Source organism: Lycorma delicatula, chromosome 9 (assembly GCF_047948215.1).
Source record: "Lycorma delicatula isolate Av1 chromosome 9, ASM4794821v1, whole genome shotgun sequence".
In the NCBI taxonomy this organism is placed as follows: domain Eukaryota; kingdom Metazoa; phylum Arthropoda; class Insecta; order Hemiptera; family Fulgoridae; genus Lycorma; species Lycorma delicatula.
The window spans coordinates 20,352,074-20,367,391 of NC_134463.1; the positions used below are offsets into that span (position 1 = coordinate 20,352,074).

At 32.6% G+C, this 15,318-nt stretch overlaps 1 protein-coding gene across 1 annotated transcript in view; it reads left to right on the forward strand.

The window, feature by feature from the left end:
• Positions 1–15,318, forward strand: part of LOC142329707 (putative peptidoglycan muropeptide transporter SLC46) — a 159,587-nt gene that overhangs the window by 34,670 nt on the left and 109,599 nt on the right. The gene's annotated exons all lie outside the window — the stretch shown is intronic.

Sequence of the window (15,318 nt, forward strand, 5' to 3'; positions counted from 1 at the left end):
AAAGGGAAGTGCACAACCAGATGTTGCAACAGTTCTAAATCCAAAATTTCAACATCCTACGGATAATCGTTTTTGAGTTATGCGAGATACATACGTACGTACGTACAGACGTCACGCCGAAACTAGTCAAAATTGATTCAGGGATGGTCAAAATGGATATTTCCGTTGAAATCTGGAAACCGAAATTTTTCGCTATCACAATACCTCCTTTACTTTGTAAAAGGAAGTAAAAATTGGTGTTATAAGGAAATTAAAAGGTCAGTAGGAAATAATGGTAAAAAGAAACGGATATGGTGCAAGAGATCTGTCTCAGTATACACAATGATGATGAATTCTGAATAAAAAATAACAATATTTTTTACCTCTATATCAATTCATTTCATTTTTTAGAATATATCCGACTGCTGATATAATATTTTTATTTACACAAGCTACGATGAAAGAAGAGATTCGGTTTTAATAAATAAGTAAAGTTTCGTCTGTGTTACCTAGAAACAAAAATAAAAGTTTTTAAAAATGTTAAAAGTTTTATTTTTAAATCTAAAATCTATATAAGAGATATCAATGAAATATCAAGAGGTAAGACAAAATCAATAAAAAATATAGCTCGTTCTTCTTTCTCTTGCTATCCTGGATAGGCATTAAACCTATACTAACTTTAAGCGGAAATTATAACCATCACATCAGCGGTCTCCCCACACTTTTCTTTCCTCTTGGTTTATATTCAATCACCTGCCTAATCATTATCCAACCTAGATATCTGTTGAAGCCAATTCTCCTTGCCGTCATCTATTCATTCATCAAGGGAAAATATAACTAATTCTATTCTTATATCATCGTTCCTAGAACGGTCCATCTAGAACAACTTTTATCGATTTAAGAAATCGCATCCTTGCTGCCTGTACTTTTAACTCTTAGTCCTCGCGCGATCAATCCATACCTCACTTCCTTACAACATCAGAGCGACAGACATTACTTTTCAGGGGGGGGGGGAGTTACTGATGTCGGGGATTTATAATGTTATACGCAGAGTGTATCAAAAAGAATGACCTGATTTCAAACAGGTGTACTTCATAATAAAAATAAGTTGCAATTACAAGACAGATTTCAAAATTGTTTAAAATTTCATTTTATAATTATTATTTGAAGTTATAAATGTTCTACTTACCCTTGATCTTAGTACGAATAGCTAAATAGATAGCTGAATTCTTCAGCAACGCGTTACAGACAGTCTTCTAGATATTTAAAAAATATATATAAATAAAAAATACATAGATAGAAATAGGTTCAAATACAGAGATAGAAGAACAATTGGTAACATGTACAGGAACCAAACAGCAACAGTAACAATTGAAGAACATAAGAAAGAAGCCGTAATAAAAAAGGGAGTCCGACAAGGATGTTCCCTATCTCCGTTACTTTTTAATCTTTACATGGAACTAGCAGTTAATGATGTTAAAGAACAATTTAGATTCGGAGCAACAGTACAAGGTGAAAAGATAAAGATGCCACGATTTGCTAATGATATAGTAATTTTAGCCGAGAGTAAAAAGGATTTAGAAGAAACAATGAACGGCATAGATGAAGTCCTACGCAAGAACTATCGCATGAAAATAAACAAGAACAAAACAAAAGTAATGAAATGTAGTAGAAATAACAAAGATGGACCGCTGAATGTGAAAATAGGAGGAGAAAAGATTATGGAGGTAGGAGAATTTTGTTATTTGGGAAGTAGAATTACTAAAGATGGACGAAGCAGGAGCGATATAAAATTCCGAATAGCACAAGCGAAACGAGCCTTCAGTAAGAAATATAATTTGTTTACATCAAAAATTAATTTAAATGTCAGGAAAAGATTTCTGAAAGTATATGTTTGGAGTGTCGCTTTATATGGAAATGAAACTTGGACGATCGGAGTATCTGAGAAGAAAAGATTAGAAGCTTTTGAAATGCGGTGCTATAGGAGAATGTTAAAAATCAGACGGGTGGATAAAGTGACAAATGAAGAGGAATTGCGGCAAATAGATGAAGAAAGAAGCATTTGGAAAAATATAGTTAAAAGAAGAGACAGACTTATAGGCCACATACTAAGGCATCCTTGAATAGTCGCTTTAATATTGGAAGGACAGGTAGAAGGAAAAAATTGTGTAGGCAGGCCACGTTTGGAATTTGTAAAACAAATTGTTAGGGATGTAGGATGTAGAGGGTATACGAAATGAAACGACTAGCACTAGAAAGGGAATCTTGGAGAGCTGCATCAAACCAGTCAAACGACTGAAGACAAAAAAAAAAAATACATCCTCAAGTTATTTATTACAGAAGTTACTTAAGCTGTGATAGTAGTTTTCAGCTCATCCAATTCAGCATGAAATGGTGGGACATAAACACTTTGACAATCCCCACAAGAAAAAGACGTAAGGTGTAATATCTGGGATCTTAGGGGGTAGGAGTGCAGTGTTAAATTTTGAACTCCCGTACGCCCCATCCAGCATTGAATCAATGTTTCATTTAGAAACATCGTGGCGGGTTCCCATCTTACTGAAAAATGAATTCTTCAGTCACCGTTTAGTTTTGGAAAAAGCAGTCCTGTATCATCTCAAAATAAAAATGCCCTGTTACTGTGTTTTCTTTTTTTAAAAAAAAGGGTCATAAATCTTTTTAAACGAAACCGAACCAAGAACATTAACATTTGGTTAACCTCGCTCCTGCTGTACAATCTCGTGAGGATTCTCAAGTTCCATATGTTCATATAATGTTCCCAATTGCGACGTTAAAAATTTATCGCTTAAATGAATAATTGCATCATCACTAAAATTAATCGAGGTAAGAACCTGTGGTTTTCAGTATATCAGCAAATCACAGAAATTTTTACGTTTTCTTTTATCTTATAGACGAATAGCTTGCACCGATTTTAATCGGTATGATCTAAAGTAAAATCGCCACAATGTCACGTGAGGGCTCACAAGTTCTTGGCTAGAGCGATAAGTGGATTTTTTCGGGCTTCACTGAAAAACCTCTAGAATTCGGTATATTTTTCCTCTGAAGTGCGTGGTCGCTCTGCGTACTCTTCCCTTTACATAAACACTCCAATTCTTCAAATTGTTTATACCAGCGAGGAATTTTCTTAGCCGATGGTGAAAATCATGAAACTCTAGGAAATACATACTGAACCGTTATTACAAACTATGTTTTACTAAATTGTAGAATAAAAATCTGTTGCATAGATGCTATATTGTTTACGACGGAGAGTAAATTTTAGCGTTATTATTGCAATCTGGCGACCGGTATTGGAAACTTTAGGATGTGTAGTTTTTCAAATGGGGCAAATTTCATTCACTGATTATACGTGGTTGTACAGGTGTACGATTCTGAAATCGAGTCATTCTTTTTATATTCACGCTGTTTAATTCACATGTAACTTGCACTTCGTGGATTGAACATTATTTCTTTTTCAATGAAATAATTATTTTACTCCAACTTACAATTCTTCAGTCTTTTATTAAATTCTTTCAGATTAAAAAAATAATATTCATAGTTCAGCAATTAAATAAAAATAAGAAACGTTATGAAATTAAATAGAAAAGAAATAAATTGGATATTATTTGTTGCATTTTTTCAAAGTACATCCCTTGTGCAACAATACAGCGAGTGGAACGTCTAAAACTATCTTCTTTTGGTACTGGTTTGAGACTCGATGTCATATTTTCAAGGTCGTCAAAAATATGTCCTTTCAACGGTAATTTTAATTTTGAAAACATTAATCTTTTGGAAACACAGAGACCAATCTGAAAAAAGTATATAGTGGATACCTTTTTTCAGGCCTGTACAATCGAAAATGTTTTTTTTTGCATTAAATTCCCCAAAGAAACCTTAAAATTACATTTATTGAGACTTTTTTCCCCATTAAGCCATGAATATATAAATAAATAAAATCTATATAGTAGAGATAGCGTCTTTTATTATGAATCACCTAAAGAACTTGAGGATTAATATATACTGGACCGTTTCATGACCGTGTTATTATTTATAAAAAGTCAATAAAATAAATATGATTTGTATTTTAATCCTAAAACCCATATAATTTTCTTAGAAGAGAAACGGTAGTTAATGAAAATATTTAATTTCAGAAAAAGTTATTTTTTTATAAAATTATCATTTATGTTTTTCTTCTATATTATTTTATTATAAACTAGTAGATAATGATAGAGATTTACACATTAAGTTTCAAAAGTATATTATTTAATGAATAACTATGTTATATATAATATATATTAAGGGCATTAAAAAGACTGTTATTTGTAAAAGAAAGTAACCCATTTAGAATTTCACATTAACATCTTTAGTATTAAGGCTGAAATAATTTTACGTCTTCACTTAACTTAATTTTAGCTTTATATATATATATATATATATATATGAGGAAAAAAAAGTAGAAAGTAGGAATTTAATTATAGGGCGTATACTCTAAATATTTAAATATTTAATATTATTTTTAGAGATCAAGATATATTTTTTTTTTTAACTTTCTAAGTAAATTGATGCAAGTTTAAAAATAACGCAATTAAAATTTGAAATTTAACGAGGTGACGTAATAATATAATATTACACCCAAACAGGTTCCAGTCGTATTTTTCTACATTCGTAGGAAAAATTATCGGTTGACTTACGATATCACCTCGTTCTTCAGCACTTATTTTTAAATATGAAACTTTTTTCTAGAGTATACAGAAAGACACGCTATTATCTACTTATAATTATGTAATTCTTTAAAGTAAATACGTAAAAATTATATATGTAATTATAATACACGTATTACATTTTATCTAATTGAGATAGGACTAGTAAAAAGTTCTAAACAAAAAAATTAATATTGAAAAACTATTATAATTTATACAAAAGCCTTACAGATTCTTGAAATTTAAATAATTTTCCCTAACTCTAGCCACAATACCAATAATATTTTTTATTTATTTGAATATGTATTAGTTCAAATATGTATAGTTATTTGAACATATAAAACAATATACTAGAGCACATCCGAATATGTATGTCATATATCATATTCCACCTATATATCAGTCACCTACGATATTCACATGTTTATACGAACGCACGCATCTTCTCACATATCCTGAGTTCTTACTTTTTTATATAGTTACAGTTTTATCTCCTCTTCTCATTCCCATTTTAATACTGCCGTAAATTAGCGAGATAAAAACAATAGCGTGAATTGAAACGATTGTGTATTTTGTTACGCATATCGAAGAAACAGACGAGTTACAAATGCAAGTTTATTACCGTCCATCTCGTAATTAATAAATCGCAATCCTGCACGAGTTTGCATTACTAGAAAATAGTTTGCTACAATACGCGCTTGACGTGTTTTTGTTTTACATCGGAAGTGGGAAAATTTGCCTCAACCAAACGCCCAGCAGCCCGTACATACTGGGTGTGTGGGGTACACCATAAACTACGGGGGACCCACTAAAAACCACTCCCTCACGCAACGTGATGACGGAACCACCTAATAAAGTTTTCATCGTCATCACGCGTATCAACGGGTACACCTGCATAGCCTTCGAGCCACAGTTTCAGGCATCCCTCGAGGGCACCCAGCAGCGACGATCGGGTTTACACCCGCTGCCCACCCCTAGGAGCTGGCCCACAACCATCACTCACCAGCAACTCACTTCCCTCTAGTGCTCTTCCTCATTCATCTTGTACTTCCCGGAACCATCCACAACACCTGTTCCATTCGTCATCAGAATTAAGCATCCTTTCAATCACTTCCTCTGGGGAGATTTGTCTACTAACTGGTCGCATCGCCGCCCACCTCGGGCACTCCAAGAAAGTGTGTTCGGCGTCATCCGGAAGACCACAATATCGACACTGCGGGGTCGTGCGTCTCTTCTTGGCGTACAGGAACTTATTGAACGGTCCATGGCCCGTTAACCATTGGACCGTCCAGAAGTCCGTCTCCCCATGCTTTCTATCACACAATTACACGGGATTGTCCAGCGACCAGTCGACGCATCGTTCTACTAAGTCTGCCAACGATCTAACAGGGCATTCTTTTCCTCCGCAAGCAGATTCACCGGAGGCATCCCAGCTATCACCGGCACTGCCTCAAGCGAGATAATGCGGTACACCTGCGCCATTCGGATCGCTAGCCATCTGTATGTCCGAAAAAAATTTATTATTTAAAAACTTTAAAATATAATTAAAGTAGATCATACCTTTCTGAAGGTCGGTTGTGCAAGATTCTTAGACGGCTGAATCAGTCCTTCGTTGCCTGGGATTTTAACATGGCTTGAAATCCAATAGTAATTTTTGCTTATGTTTCGTTACGGTGAACGTATAAAAAACGCATCATCAGGAGCCTTCTTCTCATGTCTGAAATATGGTGCCCGATTCGTAACCCGCTGACAATTTCCGGCCATAGCTTATGATTCTCTGCCAGTCGAATCGATGGACCTAACGTTTATCCAGTCAACAATTTGGTCCAACCATCCATCTTTTCGGCGATCTTCTGCGTGATCTGCTGCCCTTGAATTTTTTCTGTATTACTAGCTCCTCAAGATTTTCGCTGAGCCTACGAACTATATGGTCGTAAAAGCGGAGTATTCCCTGGAAGCATATTGCGGACAACCTCCTCTGAATATCCACCTCGTTTGTAATCGAGTTGCTAATTCTCTTTTCCGTCCATGCGACGTGGAGTATTCTTCTGTATACCCGCATTTCGAATGCCAAAATTCTCCTATGGTTTTCCACTACGTCTTAATGCCGTACATGACTACTGGGAAGACTAGTATCTGAAGCAGTCTCAGCTTTGTATTCCTCGTGATTGCCATAATCTTCCAAAGAGCTCTCAACTTCGTGATAGCCTCTTTCATGAAGATAATTCTTCTTCGTATTTTGACCAACGAGCCCCATCTTTGTCTTTTGTGGACTATAAATATACGAAACAGTTCACCTTTTCGAAATCATACAACGCATCACTAACTCCAATATCGTTGGCTCTGTTTACGATCATAACTTTAATTTTCCGATGCTTAATTTCAGCTCTACTGCCTCACTTTCTTGCTGAACTCGGTCGAAGATCTTCATTTCAACTTCAGAGCCTACGAAAAAGATCATGTAGCCAGCAAACCTTAAGCTGATTTTACGCCGGCCTCCTGTCCGTACACCGCCATCCCATTTTTCAGGACCTTGCGCAAGATATATTCGCCGTAAAAATATTAAATAAGATTTGAGACAGAATACATCCCTGTTGTACTCCGCTCGATGGTAAATGGGCTCTGTAGTGTCATTTTCCAGTCTAACCACCGCGATGTCTTTACATATAGGTCCCGAATGATGGTACACGTATATGTAATTGAAATTACAGTATGTGTAGAATATATGTTAAGAAGGGCATTGAATGTTTTTAAAGAATCATATTGTACAAGAGTGAATTATACGCATATAAAGTAAATCTAGTGAAACATTTATCGATGTAAATAACATCTTTATTTTCCCTTACACCCATGGACCGGTTCTACAGTCAAGCATGATTCAGTCTAGGGGCGTGTCCTTGCAACTCTAACGAGCCTCCTCGCCTACCGGCAGTAGGTCCAGCATGGTAGGTCGGCCCACCGGTTCTGGATCTTCTTATTTTAATTTGCTTTTCTAACTTCAGAGGCGGGGGTAACCGGGCTCGGCTATGCCGATTCCGGGACCCCTCCCCAACCCCCCGGGACTCGGACTTTTCTCCAATTTTTTTTTTGACCCGGGGGTTCGGATGTCCCCGTGCCTCCTCACTGCTACCCACCCGTGCAAGCATGGACGAACGGCAGTTCAGCAGGGGGCTAGCCTTCCCTCCCACGTCTTCTACCCGGGCTTTAGTCTGCCCCCCCATTCTCTGTAATCCTTTTTTTCCTCTTTAGGATGTCTGCAATCAGCTTCTCCATGTTTAGCCATTCCCTTAAACCCATCAACATGTAAATAACACCTGCATTTTTTTAGGTATAAAATATTTTGCAAATTTTTACAAAATGTCACGTGATAAGAGCTTAGCTTCATACAGAATATATAAAAATACTGAGCCGAAAAAGAGCAAGGATGTCGGAGGGTAAAGTTCTCCTTCTGTGGATAACTATTTCGGACTTATATTCCTAATTGTTAATTCTAATAAAATTCTTGGTTTTAAATAAGGAATGGTGATTATTCATAAAAAATGAACGGAAGAATTCCGTTCCGCCCATTGTTGTTACATCAATGAAAGTTTGAGTGTTAGGAAGTCATCGGATAGATTTGATTTAGCAACTTATTTACGAACGATTTGCCTTTCGGTCTAAAAATTAAGAGAGACATTCTCTCTTCAAGAACGGTTGCCGGATTAATTCTTAGCACTGCTACGTCCCTACTTAATATACCTAAGCTTATAAAAATGTAATGTTATTTAAATGAAAGGTTATTTAAATCTCTGGTAGGATCAAAGGTATTTCGGGGGTAATGGATTCGAAGGATTGATATTACCTAATCTTCATAATTTCTAAATAACCTTTCTTTCGGAGGGTCTTGAAAAAACTTAATCAGAGTGAGAGTAGATTTCTTCAGTATTCTTTTAGAGTAGGCAGGATGTTATTATAAAGGTGAGCCATTTTAAAAATGAAACCATATTTAATAAAATGATTCTTTTAGATATTTAAGTCATACAACGCTAACTGCAGTTTGATTTCAAATGTAGCTGTTCATTACCTATCAAGCCGTTCTTTTTATATTAAAAATATTTTCAATAAAACTGAAAAATAAAAATGTTCTGAATCATCTATTTCTAATCTTTGAAAATTCATCTGCGGTGAATTTGCGACGTAAATGCTTCGAGAGAAATACGTAAAATATTTTTTTTTAATCTGCAGGAGCACAAGATTTATTACATTTACTCAAGTTTAATTTTCTAGTACAAACGTTCTTAAAGGAAAGATACCTCTATATTTAAGCTTACAACCCTCTGTGGACCGAGACTGTCTTTCACCAACCTCTGTGGCGGAATGGTAGGATCTCTGACTTTGATTCCGAAGGTTCAGTATTCGAATTCCGTAAGACTTTGTATTTTACACACGCCCCAATATTCATTTCTTATCATAAAAAAGGGGGAAAAGTAGGAAAAGAGTAGCTATAAATTGGCATAAACTTACTGTTACCGGATTGGAATAAATAGATAAATAATTAATTAAAAATTAACAATAGATTAAGATTTAATGTATTTAAGAAGACTGTTTCGCTGTATGTTGTGCAGCACCGCAAAGCGACTGAAATTTCTCGGAATAGACGTTTGAGATTTATAGTAGTTTTAATTGAATTTCATGTTTCCTTCACAACTCTTTTCCATCCTGTAGTTAATGGAAATTATTTATATATTGTAAAACCAAAGTTAAAATGATTCACATTATTGACTTACTAAGTTTTTTTGGATAATATCTTAACGAAGTTACGGAAAATTGAAATTTCTTTACTAGATAAACAGGAGAAAATGGGGGAACATTTTGATTCATCAAATATTATGCCTAATATATTACATATTATACTTGAACAGATATTCTTAAAATAAATTATAGCTTACAATAATAACGTTCAGAAGAATAAGTTTTAATCTAATTTTAATTTTAATTTCTTCCATCAAGTTATAACATTTAAATGTACAAATGTAAGTATTTTCTTTTAGTGGCGAATAATTTTACATGGTAGTAGTAAGTGAATAGTTTAAATTAATTTATTAATAAATTTTGTATTTAGATCTAAAGTTTTCTGTAATTGACTTTAAAAAATTGAAATCTGAACACGAAACACTATGAAAATACAAAAAAACATTTTTTTTAAATTTTTATTATAAAACTACAATTTCAAACCTTGAAAAGAAATAGAAATAAGAATTAAAATAAAATAATGGGTGGAAAGAGTTTATTATTTCTTCTTTGTACGGTTTATGTCAACTCTAAAAGCGTCTAGGCATAAACGTACGTACAGAGCGTGCTGTTGACCAAACCCGTCAGCATAGACATCCGCATACGTATATCACGCAGCCCTTGGGTTCATGATCGATTTGAATACAAAGTTTATTAATATTAATTCAGAAAAGTTCGCAGAGTAAACTTTTATTAAATCATTAATAATTCTTTCACTACTTTACTGTAGATGTTTTGTCGTTTATTTTTTGTAAAAAAGTATCAACATAACTTACAAAATTAACAACGACTGCGAGCAAAATAAATTATAAATATTTCTATTTTTTAACGATGTAAATAATAATAATTTTACAACCAATTTATACTGCAGAATTTTACCGGAATAGAATCAATTATAACAATATTTTTAAAAAACTGAAAAAACAGTTGTAGGACTTTTCCGTCACGCGGCTAAAGCCGCATTCCGCAAAACTCCTACAACTATGGGTTGTTTCTGATGCACGGCTTACACATTCATACATACATACACAACTTAATTAAAAATATTTATCATTTTATTTACTAATATATATAATATTTTTTCGTTTATTTAATTCAATGATTCTAACTAAAGCAGATAACGTATTTAATTCGCGCGGGTCTGGCTGTACTAGCGGCGATAGTCGGCACTAACTAAACGAATAATGAATACATAGCTAACTAAACATTACAAAGAACAAATTTCGTTTGTTCGGTCGGCAGACTTGTGTAGCTGCGAGGCTTAACGCACCGGGCTTAAGTCAACCGGGCGATCGAGTTCGAGACCCAGCCAGACCTACTTACTTTTTTACATTTTAATTATTATTCATTTATTTAATTCTACCGCTCACCTGTGCCGTCACAATATAGCAGGCGACTACGACTAAAATAAAGTGTAAAAAATAATTTAGTTGGCAATCCTGTGGAATTAAAAATTTCCCGATCCATGAAGACGAGGGGAAATTTTGGGATTTAATTTTCCCACGGTGAGAAAATTAAATCCCAAAATGGCGGACTGTGACTCTAACGCTCTTTGTAGTGACAGTGGGTACCTTTTGGCGCAGAATGCTCCCTTAGCCACTAGTTTAGAGCATTTTTTAGGGCAGGGGAGAAACTTTTTACGGATGTTATTTTTTAATTGTTAAATAAATGCGCCTAAGAAAAATATGACCTTAATTAGGGGAAATCTCGAGATACTGAGAGTGATCTTGCTCTACAGCCTCAACCCTTCGGACCTTTTAAGTTGAAAATTTAATGGCATCAATGCCCCGTATATAAAAGTAATCTGATCATGTTTGGTCAAAATCGGCCCAGTGTTTTTGGAAGTGATTTAGAGACCAACACCGAACACATACACGTATATTCTAAAGTTAAAAATGCGGAATATTTCCACCCTGTTCTTTGGGTTTCTTAGGTGTCAAAATGATCCAGTGTAAACCGCATATGTCCATATTGGACAGATTACAATACTTTCCTTTCTACAGTTATAGCTCTACTATAACGCTATCTAGACGCGAAAGTAAAAAGCGTCTTCTGTTTTATTACTTTATTATGTCTGTAAAAAGAGATAATTACATATTACTAACGGATGTGTCTGTTTTCATTTCCTCCACATTAGGTTCAATTCGATGAAATATTAATTGTTAATTCTAATATTGTATATTAGTATCAAATTAAGTAATAATTTTCTCATAATAATAGACCTAATAATTATGACACAAAATTACAACATCAATTTTCTCCCATAACTCGACTATTTTTTAATCGATTTATAGAAGTAAAATGTTATTTTGCTCGAAATAAAAGGTTTAATATTTTAGTAAATTACATAAATTTTGATAAATCTAATATTTATGGAGATGTAACGTATTGAAAAATAAACATGCCCGCTATTCGCTATTTTGTAATATGCGAAGGTATTTAAGTCCTGATTTTTAGTAATTTTAAAACCTTATTATCAAGACGCTTATCAAATATTAATATGATTTATCCATCCGAACTTGAGATATAAATTATTTTTCCTAAGGATGTTTTTTGTTTAGTTTTACAAGTAGAATCCGAAAAATGTATAGCCGCCCACCATTTTAGAATAGAAACATTCTCTCTCTCACTCTCTCTCTCTCTCTCTCTCTCTCTCTCTCTCTATATATATATATATATATATATATATATATATATATATATATATATATATATATATATATATATATATATATATATAAATTCACTTGAAACGCAGTAAGAATATTAATATACCTGCAGAAAATTCTACTTTTTCCATTTAAATAATTTTTCTATTTATGAGAAGTTTAATTACATTTAATAGCTTTTTATTGTTATTTTCAATTAAGTTAATTACTGTTGTAGACTATTTTATTTATTTTGAATGCCATTAATAATTCTATGCAATTTTCATATTATTATGATTAAAATATATATATACGCGCCCGCCGGAGCGTTAATAATAATAACAATACACGCATAAAAAATTACATTTTATTAACAAAAATAACGGCTAACAGTTTTTATAATTTTAAAAATTTACATAAAATATACTAAAATTTCATAACTCCAGTTAAAGTTTTGCATTACACAGAATTTAAAATAGAATTTACATAGAATTAGTTCAGAATTTAAGCTTATCTAATTTTTATAATATTTGCTGTACTGTAATAACTGATAGATTAATACTTGTAAGAAGTTTGATGTTATTAGTATCTCTTTAAGAAATATAAATAAGATGAACATTGAAGAAATTAAGATTTAAGAAAATTAGACATTTAATAAAACTTTAAAAAAAATATAAACAGGATCGGCAGTAGCTAAGGTAACGTTAATTGGCATTAACATTAATTGGCAAACAGGAATCGGAGATTCCTGTTTCTGCACACAAAACCAAGTTGATATTAAGCCCTCCACCGGTCGTTAAATTTGAAATAGCAAATAAACGTGAGTTGTGCGTAGATAATATGCTCACATAGTTAATACGACTCCTACATATTCATTTCTGCGCAGCTGCCATAACGGTAATGGTTGTAGGCGTCACGAATCGTTCCAGTAAATAAATAAAAAAAATCCCAATAACAACAATCTTCTCATTCCAGGGTTAACCATTCTTTTTTCTTCACGGAACCATATACAGAGTTGAATATCTTCATGCCGAACCTACCTTCTACGTGCAAATAATATTCAAATCTATAAACGACAACTTTATTCTCTTCATTGGTAATAATAATGAACATCATTACTCTTAAAGAAAGCTAATCTGATTGTTACCTTTTGTAGCTCAGAAAAATTGGGATAAGTGGCGTAAAGCAACAAATTAATGTACTCCTTTCTGTTGTAAAACAGTGTACGCTGCTTCAACTTAGCAGGGGAAATCACCTAATATAATAGCAACATTGTAAAGAATATAACTAAATGCAATAATATAAAGAATGGGTTATTAAATACTAATATATTAAATTATAATTAGTAATATATTAAATGGATTACTCATGCGATGTTTATTAATATATGTTGCATTAAAAAGTCAGAGATAAAAAATAGAAAGGTTAAAATAAAAAATGTATAAATACGACAATAAGAAAATGGAATAATAAAAAAGAATATAATAATGATGGTAAAAGAAAGAGATGAATAATGCTACTAGAAAGATTAAACAAAAAATGTTAATGACAGAAAAAGTACTGACCTACAGAAATATTTTTAAATAAAATCGCAAGATGAATTTAGAATATTTTTACAACGGCTAGCAAGTCAGATGTTTATACCTTACTATTATATCACTGTAATAGTAAGAACGTTTACGAGACCAATTACCGTATTATTTAATTAAGTTACGTTGAAACCTCTGACAAAAACAAATAAAAACAACTAAAAATAATTACATTAGTTGTGGTTTTACAAATTTACGCTATGTAAAGGTCATAATAAAATTGTAAAAATATGCTGTTTCTTTTCTTAACTGTATTTGCCAAATTTAGGGGCTTATGGACTAACAGTTTTCCAGTTATTGATAATTTTCCAAGTAATAGTTAGATCAATCGTGAATAATTATCTCTAGAAATAAAAATAAAAAACTGACTGGTTTTGCAAGCTTAACAAAAGTACAGTAATTAAAAATTATTATTATTATTATACGAATAACGTAATTACTATGATGTGAATTAGTATTAAAAAAAAATCTATAAAAAATAATTTATATACTCATTGTTTGGATAGGAAAAAGTACTGTAAAGTCACATAATAAAATATATTACAGTGCAGATATAACAATAACAATAGGGACAGCTTTTCCTATAAAAACAGGCCATGCAAAAACAAAAAAATATATATATATGTATATTTCAAATAGTATAACTAAATACAAAAATATATAAATTACTCATGCGATGTTTAACGCCAAATGCAAAAGAAAAAACAAGCAAAATAATTAAATACATTTTTAATAGTACGAAGTAAAGAAAGTATTGTGATAGCGAAAAATTTCGGTTTGCAGACTTCAACGGAAATATCCATTTTGACCATCCCTGAATCCATTTTGTCTAGTTCGGCGTGACGTCGGTAAGTACGTATTTTTGTGTGTATTCGTACGTACGTACGTATCCCGCATAACTCAAATCGATTAGCCGTAGGATGTTGACATTTTGGATTTAGGATGTTGTAACATCTAGTTGTGCATCTCCCTTTTTGACTGCAATCGACAACCAAAAAAGCCCAAAATCCAAACAAATCTGGATTTTGGACTTTTCCAAAATCACATCAAAATAAACGGTTATTAAATTAATTTAATTTAAATGAAATTCGAATGAGATAAAGATTTATGTTTTACCTGCATAATTATTTTAAAAAAGAAACTGGTATAAATTTGATTCAAGTAATTTTGCATCGTTTCATATTTACTTAACTACTTTTAATTTTTAGCAATACTGTTTTTATTAAAAAATAAACAACACTGATTATTGTTGCCAACCGTGACCTACATAACATAAGTGTGTAGCAGTAATAACAAACAACACATGTATAGACCTTTACATAATGCATAACGCAGAATCTGGTTATTAATTTTATTCCATCGAAATACCTATAAATTTATTTTATTTCTTAAAACAAATTTAAACTGTTAAAAGATAATATGTAATTATAAATTTCGCACAATAAACCTTAACATAAGCGTGGGAACAGATAATTCTAAGCAGTCTCCCTCAACATTCAGATTTCCGCCTACACGTGTCCTAATAATTTTCATCAGCAACTTCTCAATTGTTGTTTATTATAAAGATTTTATTTATCCAGCAATGCTTCGCTATTGTGAGATTTGAGTATATATATATATATATTAAATGAACAC